The sequence below is a fragment of the Dermacentor andersoni genome, chromosome 1, assembly GCF_023375885.2.
Source record: "Dermacentor andersoni chromosome 1, qqDerAnde1_hic_scaffold, whole genome shotgun sequence".
NCBI classification, from domain to species: domain Eukaryota; kingdom Metazoa; phylum Arthropoda; class Arachnida; order Ixodida; family Ixodidae; genus Dermacentor; species Dermacentor andersoni.
In genome coordinates, this window is record NC_092814.1 from 351,065,587 (window position 1) to 351,078,353 (window position 12,767).

The window sequence follows — 12,767 nt, forward strand, 5'->3', positions numbered from 1 at the left end:
CAAGTCACGCGCACACGTGGTCCAATGGCGAATGAACCCGTCACCGCACGTCTTCATTTTTTTTCCCTTTCGCTGATCACAGAGCCCCTCTTTGCAAAGCTTTTATACAGTCGTCTTAGCTTATCGGCAGTGCCTCCGAGGCCAGCAAACGCCTTCGAGAGCAGTTGCTACTTGCTGAAAGGAAAAATGCACGAGACACACACTGACAGTGAAGAAAATTTATTTTACACCAAATGTAAGAAATATAATATGTTCACTTCCGGGCCCAAAAGAAAGCACATTTCTGCCCCAGTAAAACAATTGTCTGGATTTTAAAAAAGAGCACTGTACATTGTAAGCATGCCAGTTGCTAGTATTCTACATGTCCTAATACAATGAAATTAGTAAATGAAAGAAATGCTAAGAAATCTTATCTCGTTTCATACTGAACTGTAACTACAGAGCCATGTGTTTGAACTGTTACTTTGTACTGACGCTCCACACTTTTGCACAGACTGTATATTGAGCTCGCTTGACTAAGAGTAAAACTTCATTTGGCCTAGTTGGCACATAATTCTGAACTTAAAACTTACAGCGCAAACACCTAAGACGAACCGCAAAAGGCAGATACGACACACGCTGGCACTAACTGACTTCTTTATTTCTTCGTCGTCAATGCATATATATGCCCTAGGCCACACAACTGCACAGGCGCACACATTACATTACAGAGATCTCCCAAATTATCACATATGCAAACGTAGGAACTCAAATTCAGATGGGTGCAGGGACAAAGCTATGTCACTGATGCAATTATCATTTTGCCTTTTTATGTCGTAGGCCTCTAAGGCAAGCCGCGCAAGCTCATTCATGCTTTTGCCAAGAATCGACGTCCCATCAAGTCATGCCTCACAATTTTTGCAAGAGTTTATATGCGCAACAATGTGCACTCTTCTATCTACATTTTTGTTTACTTTTTGTGCATGTTCCCTGCGCGGTCCCTTAAACACATAAGGTCATCTATCAACTCAAGAAAATTGCTTGCAGGCATAGTGTTCCTAGCTATGCTCCCGCACCTGCGGAGAGGGCAGAGGAGGACGCCGAATTCGGCATGATGCTTCATACGTGTTGTGCGCGGTCGGCGTGGTTTATACAATTCACTCTCATGTGCTAAGACATAGCTTGGCTAGATAGGGCATTGCATCAATGAGCGACTCAGGGAACATGCGCAACAAGTAAACAAAAATGTAGATAGAGGAGCGCACCTTGGTGCGCATATAAACTCTTGCAACAATTGTGAGGCACAACTTGATGGGACGTCGATTCTTTGCAAAAGCAAGAATGAGCATGTGCGGCTTGCCTTAGAGGCTTACCACAAGAAAGGCAGGGCGATAATTGCATTAGTAAGATATCTTTGTCCCTGCATCCATCTGAATTTGACTTCCTACGCTTGCGTATGTGATAATTTGGCAGATCTCTGTAATGTAATCTGAGTGCCTGCGCGGTAGTGTGGCCTAGGGTTTATATTGCATCGACGACGAAGAAATAAAGAAGTTAGCACCAGTGTGTGTCGTATCTTCCTTTTGTGGTTCGTCTTAGGTGTTTGTGCTGTAAGTTTAAGTTGCTTGACTAAGCCATTCCTAATTAACAGTGGCTGGTATAATGAGGCCGATCAGTGGTATTTTGCATGGACTAGCACACAAATATGATAAATGTCAAAGTACTAAATTAAGAAATTGGGACTCATCACACAAACAAGCTACATAATTTAGTGCTGGATTTCTGAGCAAGCTATTAAAAATTATTGTATTTTATGAACCAGAACCCACCTTCTGATTATGACACATGCCATAGCGAGTAACCCGAATTAATTTGGACAACCTGGGGTTCTTTAACATGCACCTGTCTAAGTACACAGGTGCTTTTGCATTTCGCTCCCACTGAAATGCGGTTTTGTTTAAGACTACATTTACGAAAGTTCCAAACACGATCCCCCCTATATTTTTACAGTGGGTGCTCTTTAAATGGAGCCTCAAGGTGCCAGGGAAATTGGTTCCATTTACCAGGCATTATATTTACTGAGAGACATTGCAGAGAGCCAACCAATTATCAGGATAGTGTCCTATTTAAGCGGCAGTTTCGAAGCGATTTTCGTTTATTGAGATTCCACTGTAGTCCATAATAGTGGATGAGTTGTGTTCTGCATGGACACATTAGCATGGCTACCATGTTTAGTTGAATATTGTGCAAGCAGCAACATTTCACTGTACCCAGTGCAATATATAAAGCCAGCAATGTAACATGTTGCAAATGCAGTCACGAACAAGTACCTTCCCTGATCATATCCAAAAGCAGCATCTTTATACGAAATTAGTCATGCTTTCTCCCGTTTAAGTGCCTTGTTTTCAGAAATCAAATCCTCCTTATCACATTGACCTCCAATTGTGTCATTCCCCGAGCTGAGGTCATTTGAGATTGCATTTAATTGCCCTTCAAATAGCATATTGGTCTTATTTAAAAAGCACATGGCATCACAGTGACCACCTAGACATAGAATTCGAGCTGCAACACAGTAGCAAACATTCTGAGGTAGAAGCCTAACTATTCTTTTGAATTTGGATGCATGCTCAAAACACTGCTACGCAATTGCAGACAGGGCTGATAGTGTAGCAACCAGGACAGATTTAACGGACATAAAGGAGCAAAATTGTGTGAGCTTCGAATTATTATTCTCTCTGAGGAACCATGCTGTCCAATTATAAAACGGGGATCAAAATAAAGTAATTGGATAGCACATCTGCATTTCATTAAGTAAATAAAATACTGTTCATGCTACCTTCCAGGGTGCACACTACATTCCCTTTCCTTGAATGTGAATTTGCTACCTTTCCATGGGTTGCCAAATGTATAGGTGTATTGTTGGTCAAGGGTGGTGGAATAGATATAGGTCTCAGGCTAGAGGAAATATTTAGAGAAGGAGACTTGCCAGGTTGAACAACGAATGTCTCAGGCTGGAGCCATTTGGTTCTCTTGCAAAGATGTTGCCTCCAGCTTGAGACTTCCTTTGTTGGACAACTGTTGATGACTAATTTCGCCATCTTTTCATTTACCCTTGTCTTATTCAACCTATTGCTCCACGCAGCAGCTGCACTTTCTTTAAAAAATAAAGATATTAATGAGCTCAAAGGCTTTGTGCATGGCTGCATCCCCAAGTGCAAAAATTTGTTTGCAGAGTGAATGACAGAGTTGGTACGTTTCTTGAGAATTCAATAGGAAGAACCAAAAATTAAGCTAACAGACTGGTTATGACGACAAGTAAACATGAATTGATGTGGAGTGCCATTTCTTCATTTTGCACCAGGCTTGGGGCCAGCCAGACTTCTTCCTAAAATTGAGAAAATTTTTCTAATGAAATACATATTAAGAGTATTTCTTCATAATCTGAAAATTTAAAAACATGGTTATTTGGTTATTCATATTTAGTTGGGAACAGTGCGAAGGACACTGACGAAGTAAGGGCTTATGCAGTAATGCCACATAGTGCTGGCTGAGAACAGATTCAATTTTAGAACAGACAAACAGTTAAGTACTTTGGAATGCTTCCTAAAAGCCATAAAAAACCAAAGCAGGAAGCAGTTGTACAAAATAATGTATGTGCATGAAAAATGCATCTGATCATCGGTTCGCAGACATGTATGCCATTTGCTTGTCAGTTAACAAAACACGTGTTACACTGAAACATTTCTCCTACAATTTGGCAATTCTGTGGGCTTTCATTATTGCTCGGGTCAGTTGGTTTATGTTGTTACTGCTACTAGTGTACGGTGAAGTGTAATGTAGATGGGCAAGTACTACTGACAACTATGAACATTGGCAAATTTTGCTGCACCAGGATAACGCATGCATTGTCCCGCTGCAGCGAAACTTTCCAGTAAACATTCACAGTTGTCTGTAGCACTTTCCCATCTGTCTCGCCTCACACTGTTCCATCTATAGCGCTTCACCATACTGTAATATGCACCACCGACACAAAATTCTACCCTTCTGAAGTTCTTACTGCTACTTCGCACTCGTCACATTCAGGCCGCCAGGCGTACTGAGCCCAATGTAGTATAACTGCATAGACTGGCAGCTCCTGTCATGGACTTATTCTGGTGTAATGGCACCACAGAAGCAAACGAAGACAAAGACATGCAGGACACAAGTGCCTAACCTCAACTCTCGCTTTAATAAGAAAACAGACATCATATACATCACATAGTGACAGGAAGTGATGTCATTAATTCAAAAACAAATTCTTTGTGCAATGTAGCTGAGAATGACTGATGCATTTGTCCTTTTCGTGCTAATCTGCCAAAGCTTAATTATCTTATGTACATCTGCTCATAATTTTTGGCTACAAGTTTTGATGAACACAGGAACGAACCAATCTATTTTGCAGTGCATCACTATGTGCGAATGAGAGTTATTCCACACAAACTTCATTAGCCGCAATCTCAAATTAATACAATGTGTGTATGCAATGCAAGCATGACTGGATGGGAATGGCTGACTGTACATAACCTCCGTTGCACAGTGCACCGCCTGCAAATTGTGCTGCACGCAACAAATTAATTTGTTTTCCTGGCTTGTCTTTTTTTCTCATCAGAGCAAATCTCTCATCACATGTTTCATACAGAAAAAAAATTTTTGCCCGTAGAGACCAGCTACACAATTACCCATGAAAATTACAAATGCATACGAAACAACTGCAACCACTTTTTTACTTCATCTCATTCATTATATTCCATATTCATGCCTAATTTAGTTGCGCAAATCATTGTTTTCTCAGGCCCTTGTTAGGAGAGTTTTGTGCTGTAATAAAAGGCAGAAGCCAAAAAAAGGAAAAGGTTGGTTGTGGTTGAAGCACAATATGCATCTAGTGAGCTAGGCCGCAAGCGTTGTGTAGTCTGCTGCCATCATAAGGCCGTGCCTACATTGGACAGATGGGATGCTCTATTAATGCGAAATCAGGGAAATTGAGGGAGTATGAGTCATCCGTGTGAAACAATCCTCCATCACACAATGTTAAATACTGCAAAGAATGTGACTGCGGTCCTGTGTTCCACAAAACTTGCGTTGTAGCCAGGTATTACGACCTGACAACATGCAAGGTAATTGTGGCTTGCAACATTTAAAAAGTATGACGAATGTATCAGTGATCCATTAGTTGCACTGCATAAAGAATTTCTTTTAACAGATATCATCACATCATGTCTCCACCTGTTATTAAATATTGCCTGTTTCCTTATTTTAAAGCTTGAAGTGAGATCCGGTGCTTGTGTCATGTGCGTACATATCTTTGTTTACTTTTTGTGGTGTCATTACACCAGAATTTATATAACCAAATGGCCACACACTGCTTTTGTCACGTTATAGTGGTGCTTGCAAAGCCTCCCAAACAGCAGCCTATTTGGTCAAAACATGCTTTTGTACATATGCTCTTCCAAATAGAAAAGCTATCAAGAAGGTAACAAGAATCAAGAGCATTAAGTTAAATCCACTGCAATGCTTTACTCTTTTGCCTTTATTCCTTACACCTAAGTGGATAAGAAAGAGTGTGAATGTTACAGAAATGCACTAAATAAGTTGTTGAAATTATGCAAAAATGTTAACGCAACTAAGCATAGATTTATGTGCAATAATAGACACCAGTCTCAATTTCTTTCCTTCTGACATAAACATAGTATATCTTATTCCTTTGGCATGAAGGAAAGCATATGTAGACCAGACAAGCTTATATTTGAATGAGAGCCTTCACGATTAAGCACCACTATAATGTGACCATAAGAGTACATACACTGTAAACAGTGCAGATGACAGCCCAAATTTCATAAGTGCAACATGTTAGCGAAAGCAGCAACCATTAACCCAGAAACTAATCAAATCCCACAAAATAACAACAAGAAAAAAAAAGATTAATGTGTCAGCGCAGCACCTGTTCTCTGAAGTTACAGAAAAGTGGTATGCTTGTTAACAAACCTGAAACCACAGCACATTTGTATCTGACCACCCCCTGCCTCTTTATGTGCTTTCGTGCCTCTGACAAGGCATTACTGGATATTTATTTGCTTGTCTGTTGCAAAAACACATCAATTATTAGTCAGTGCACAGTGCACCATGCCATTTATCTATGTGGACTCACTTTGTGCCCTTAGCACTGCTCTCACCTATTCAGAACTAAGGATTGCAAAAAGACTTGTTCCACTTAAATCTACATGCCTTAATATGTGGGTTCTGCAGTTGAAATAGGGTAATTATAAGTAAAATGCATGACATGTTCTGATGAACTTTGTTTTCATAATCTAATTGTTTATTTGGGCACATAACCAGTCAGATCATTTGTACTAAAACAAGAAAACAAATTCAACACACTAGTTTATACTGGTTGGTGCTCTATTGACTTTAGTACACACATTGAACAAACGACAGGCAGTGAGAAATACCAACAACCACTAACTTCCACACGGCATTATTGGTCACATGTGCACGATATAGCTACAAAAACCCAAACGAAAGTAGACAAAGAAAAAAGTACATTTTAACAGAAAAAGAACAAGACAAAAAAACTTCTTTTGGTAGCTAAGTCACAATCAAGGTGTAAATGACAGCTATAGTTTGGCAAGCACACATGTAGTTACTTTGCTCAGTTCCTCGATATCCCAATTTCTTGTTTGACAGCAACACCAACGGGACATCTACGCATATCTATTGCACATGCCATTTTTGCTCGCTCCAAAATCCTTTCGTGGTTATTCATTTAGTACCTGCTTCGCCTGTACTGGCATTGCAGGGGGGGTATACATTCTGTGTAATGTAACTTACATTCAAATCACGCACACAAAGCAGGGAGGGAATTATCTTTGAAAACTATGCAAACAATTGCAGGCTGAAAAACCTTGCAGTCCCTTTGGTCCAAGGAAAAAACAATGTGAGGCATCACCTATAAGTAAAGGAAATTAATAAACCTTTTTAGTGTAATCTCTTTCTTGTGAGGTATGATGATAGCCTGATATGAATTTCTCTATCTCTACATGTTTGGAACAGTATATGCTTGAAATAATCTTAACTGAAGAGATTTCCCAGTCTTTTAAATCCTGCCATTGCAGCTTACCCTTACTCTCAGTAATACAAAGCCTTTTAGTATGACTTCCTATTACAAATCTAACTGCCATATTTTGAACATTTTCAAGCAGACCAGCTGACTCAATATTATGGGGATTCTAGCAAACATGTACTTATTTGATTAGTGAATGCACATAAGCAAAATACCGCTGTTCTTTGAGGTTTTCGGGAAGCCAACAAAATGTGTATGGGTGGACACACGACAGCTACTACACCGATAAGCATCGTGGCCAACCAAAATTAAGTGTATTCCTACATGGGTGGGCGCGGCAGAGTGTGAGCAGACAATGGTCGGCTTTTTCTGGAGTCATATACAAAGGAACCCCAACATAACGAATGCACTAAAATCAGCAATTTGGTTTGTTGTACTCAGATTCGACCGTTTAGTCAAATAAGTACATTTGCAAATGGATTGTTTTCCCACGGAAAGGGCCGCAGTCAGAAAACACAAATCTGAATGAGAAAAAAATTTTGAATTTGAGAGTCAGCGACCAAAGATACGGTTTCACGGTGTGTTAACGATACCTTCACATAGGTAGCATGAAGCAAACCCAGCCTTGCTTTCGCATCCACCCTGTCCTCTTTGATACTGCCACACACAGTGGAACGACACCATCATGAAAAGTGCTGGCAGTGGAGGTGAATGCTTTGTCTGTATCAAACTTCAATGCATCTCTGAAACTACAGATTATGCAACCCCGTGTACTAAACACGGGGGAAGACTGTGCACATAATACCACGCCATATCAGCACGTCTAGTCTTTCCACACGCAGCAGATCACCTCTAGAACAGGGTGTGCAGGCTGCAGATGTGCTCAGCTGCGCTCACAGCCATGGCGCTAGAAAAGAAGACGCACGGACTGGGCCCTTCTGAGGGCCCCCTTAAAAGCTCGGTTTGTCATTTTTTGTTTCTGTAATAGGCTAGTGATAAAAGTGAATTTGCTTCATGCCTATTAAGAAATGTTGTACACATGGTAGAAAAATTATGAAAGTAGAACATTTTATTACTTTTCACCCCTCTCAGTTGGAATATCGTACAAATGCATAAGCAGCCATTTTTGCCTTGTTTCATCTAAGATGTTTTTTTCATGCTGAAAGAAAGGCATGCGTTTAAAAAATAAGCTTGGTTGCAACATGTAAAGGAATTATGTAATGTCACAAGGGTTCCTGAAATCAAAATATATTTGTGATTTCTTTGCGACTGGAACACTCAAAAGGAAAACGACCTTTTAAACAGACTAAAACAAAGCCACAGCACATGCACCCATACTAAGCCAGGGACTGTATCAAGCTGATATGAGAAGACTTTCAAGAAAGAATCTTTCCCGGTTTGGGAAAATTCTTAAAACAATGGTTAATACCTGGCCCCACGCCTTAAATCTAGAAGGAATAAAGTTCTTAAGCTACTCTGTGTTCTTTCTTGAACCCAACAAATGTGCCTAGAAAAATGGGTCAAGTCTACATCTTGCCGCATCTGTGGCAAGGTGTGAACAAAAAACTCGCTTTAGCTGGCTGCAGTGCTCCCTGCGATGAATATTCAGGCAGAAAATTGTTACCCCAGTGTGACTGTGCACCCAAGAAAACAAAATGTGGTAGACTACATCAATGCAAACGGAAAAATCTTTAGTCCATGCTTGCTGGCAACCTGTGTCTGTATTGGCCTCTAGGAGAATTGTGGCCCCCACGTGCTGGAATATTTCCGTGGCATAGAAAACATTGTGTGATACCAGCTATCAAGTGCTACCATGAAGTAGCTACCAGCTATCAAGCTATCAAAAGAGCTATAGGCAATTTTGCTGCAATAACAGTACTGTTTTTATAGCATTCGTTGTGGGGAGTGCGGCTTGCCCCTTTTGCCGGAGTTCTTGCTGAACGACGATTTATTATCCGTTTGTTATATGTGGAACTTGAACAGCTTATATTTTTGTCTCCTCGATCCACACTTCTGCTGCACTTTTGCCAGCATCTCTACACAGGGTGTCTTGACTGAGGTCATACCAAGTAAGCACGCTACAAGCCTTGTGTGCATCGTTTTCATGACTCTTTCGATGACCAAATTTCATTTTCAGTGACTTTATCAACTAAGTATCTAGCGGCAGCTTGAACATGGGTACTCATGAGAACTCGCACCAGGCTTGGTCAAATACGTCCAGCACTGCAGCACTGAGTAGTGAACCATGCTGTAAGAGTTGGCAACTAAATTGCCACCTTGTGATTGGAACTTTTCATCCTTACAATCAAGGCTTCAATTGCCCAGCCAGCGAGCTGCAGCAAAGGTGTGAACTATAGTCATCTGATGTCACATTCTATGTCATAGCGATAGCAGGTGATCCCTCCAGTGGTGGCCCTCAAGGCCAACAGGCATCCCTTTCTATGCACGTGCTTGTGTAGGACTGGGGAGATGGTGCCAGTTTGTTCTTCAGCATTAACACTGTTCACGCTGTATCAGGAACACATTTTCTTACTCAGTGCAATAGCCCTTGAACCTACATAATTGCCAATGAGTCCTTTGTCGACCAGCCTTTCCTTTGCCATGTCATTTCCTTCTGCCTTGATGTCACAGCAACTTCAGCTATATGAAGCAATGATGGTGTTTGAGTACCCACACAGCCTTGCAGCTTTCTAACCTGAACATTGCTTCATTAAAAGCTGACATGATTTAGTCTCAGCAGACAGATCAGAGTTTAAAAGAAGCCTTAAACTTCTTTCAAAGTCATTCTAACCTTGTCAATAATCCCGTGCCTTTTGATGTGTTATTCAGCATTGTCCAAAGCAAGTCGGCTCTTAAAAATCAAAATAACTTTGTGAGGCCACCTACTAGGCTACCACTGGCTCTTCAGCCAGCCTGAAGTGTCTTGCAGCCATCAAAGCTGGAGTGCAAAAAAAACGACAAAGAAAAGTGTGGCAGACAAAATGCTCATGGAAATCCATATGTTTATGGACTGTTACACTGACTGAAAAAGATGGTGGCTTCCCAATACAGTCTTGATGTACGTAGCTGTTTCAGTCACGAATAAACAGCCAGTTGCACAGTCCTGCACAAGCACAGTGTACAGATGCCCATGGATTAAAATTTGTTGTGTGTGCATGTGGTACAGTGTACCACATTTCATGTTCCTGAGGCTGCAGTACACTGGGAAGACTGATTGCAACTTCAATAGTAGGCCCTTAGAGTATTGCAGCCCTTTGTTCATATTTTGCTGCAGATTGTATCAAATGCGAATGCAAATTGTTTTGCAGGACACGTCAGTTCAGTTCAAGCAATTAGACAGAGTAACCCAAGAAATAGTTTAAGCCTCGAAAAGGTCTTAATACAGTCCCTAGTTTAGTACAGGTTTTCGCCTGATGTTTTGGCTTCTTCTACGGTATAATGCTGTTGCTTGCTAGGTACTGGTGGTGTGATGTGCACACTCTCTTGTGTTGCTATAACGACAACTTGTAAAAAAGATTTTCCTTCCTAACAAACATTTGGATACAGTGCCTGTGAGCTCATCTTTTAACCTGTTTTTCATTTGATCTGTGCATTTACATTGAACGTAAACTAGAAAATATCAGTACTGAGAATCACAAAAGAACACACCTGTGTAACGATTCTGCCGAGATCGTGGGAGTGGTCCAGCCACAGGATGCAACGCAGGTAAAAAGGCCTCCTGAGTTAAAGCAAAATAACAATCGTTGTAAGATGCGAATAAAAAATTTTGTTCTGTGAGGCTTTCGGCATGTATACTAATTACCACATTTGTATGTAAAATAGTTTTGCATAATAGCTGAGCAAGGTTAACGTCTCGCCCTGTGACTGTCAGCCAATGCTACTCATGGCAATGGTGGCAAATATGGCACATCCTTTCAAATGGAACTTTTGTGGGTTACATGAATTTAAAAGAACTTAGGTTTACATAATACATAACACCTGTGGTTAGAAGGATGTCTTGCATGCAGCACCAATGCCACAAGTGGCACTGCTTAACACTTCCAGGGCCAGACTTAGTACATAAACAATACAAATGTGCAACAATGTGAACAGGTGGTTAGCTGCTGCTATAACTCAAAGATTGCATGCATCATGTAGATGTGAATACAGCTCCCATCAGGAGCGAGTTGCCCTTTAGTGCACTTCACTTCTCTTCCTCTTTTGTCTTCATTGCATGTTGGTGCCATATGGTAATAATGAACAAAAATTAAGCACTTCAGTTCCCATTCTTGTTTTACTACATGCTGTAAAGTCATCTAAGTGCGCTTAATACTCTTAAGAATGTACTTTAGCCATTTTGTCAATATTTTTCGCTTGGCTTCACTACACCTTAATGTAGTGCAAATTCTAGACAATGCTTACAAAAAAACCTACTCCACACAATAACACCTCCAATTAACAGTACACAGTCTATGGCTTCGAGATGTGTACATACATACTTTATACATGGTTACAATGAAAATATAAGTGGCTGTTCTAATACGCACACTCAGCATACTGCATAACAGTCACCTGGTTCCAAAATGGCTTTTTGTTATCACACATAGGACGGCCACAACTATAAATTTAATTCTGGCAGTAACTTAAACCACGGCCAAAACCTTCATAGTGCAATCAATGAAAATTTTCGAATTTAGAGCAGTTAGACATAAACAGGGCAAGTAGTTTTAAAGTGTTAAATAATGAACTGTTATGGAATATGGCGGTAGAAGGCCATGCGCCTGAAACATAGGTACTGTTTATCATATAAGCACATTCTTATATTTTTGCTTAGTTTCCTAGGGATTGCATCAAACAGTTTGCTTGTGTAAATTTTGCTACATGGCTGTATCGTATTAGCCCTTATATTTTCACATTTGGCTTACTGCAGCTTTATGCACATGCATAAAGCTACTACTGCTACCACTTTCTACACTACTACCTACTACCTACACTACTACCTTCAGCTGAAGGTCAAGCACTATGCTGTCCAACATACATGCATTTAACAACACCGAACAGTAGACAGAGAATGAGCAACTCTTTTAAAAAGTGCAGTTCTTTGGAGACACATTGATATATATCTGGAAAACAGAGATTTTTGCTAAAATTATAACTTAATATAATTGGTACTGAGCATAATGCATCTTGCAATAAACTTGCATTTACCGCACACCATTATACACACTGCGACCTCTGCAGCTTCTCCACAATCTGGCACAATGTGCTCAAGCTGCCTGTAAACCCTGGAAGGGGTCTATGATAGTTTAAGAAGCTTAGCAAACATGAGAAAGACCTAAAATGAAGGTCAGAGAAGCAAAGCAAATTTTTAACCATTCCTCTCTATGTTGCTATGAATGTCAAGGTTCCAGCAAATGATGTGTTTGAACTGTGTTTTTAATCGTGCAATACTAGAGAGCACATTTTTGCAATAATAATGTGACAGAGAAGAATGACAGAAACTAACTTAATGAATATTTTTCTAAACTTGCATGAGGTTTTCATCATTATGCTGATGCACACACCTGCATACTTCTACTGTGAAGTCTTGTTTCAGTTTATTTTATTGTCACATAGTAATTTACACCATACACTTGTCCTGAAATACATCACGTTGGGCTCCTTCAGTATTTTTTGCTTACTGGAAACACACATGCCTATACAGGGCAAGCAC

The 12,767-nt window shown here is 40.3% G+C and overlaps 1 long non-coding RNA gene across 1 annotated transcript; it reads right to left on the bottom strand.

Annotated features, from left to right (window-relative positions):
- Positions 1-203: 203 nt before the first annotated feature.
- Positions 204-10,783, bottom strand: LOC129381266 (uncharacterized). The gene is made up of 2 exons (XR_008609475.1): positions 10,724-10,783; positions 204-3,364 (listed from the first exon to the last, which is right to left on the bottom strand). It is a non-coding gene; the product is annotated as an uncharacterized lncRNA (long non-coding RNA).
- Positions 10,784-12,767: the final 1,984 nt, after the last annotated feature.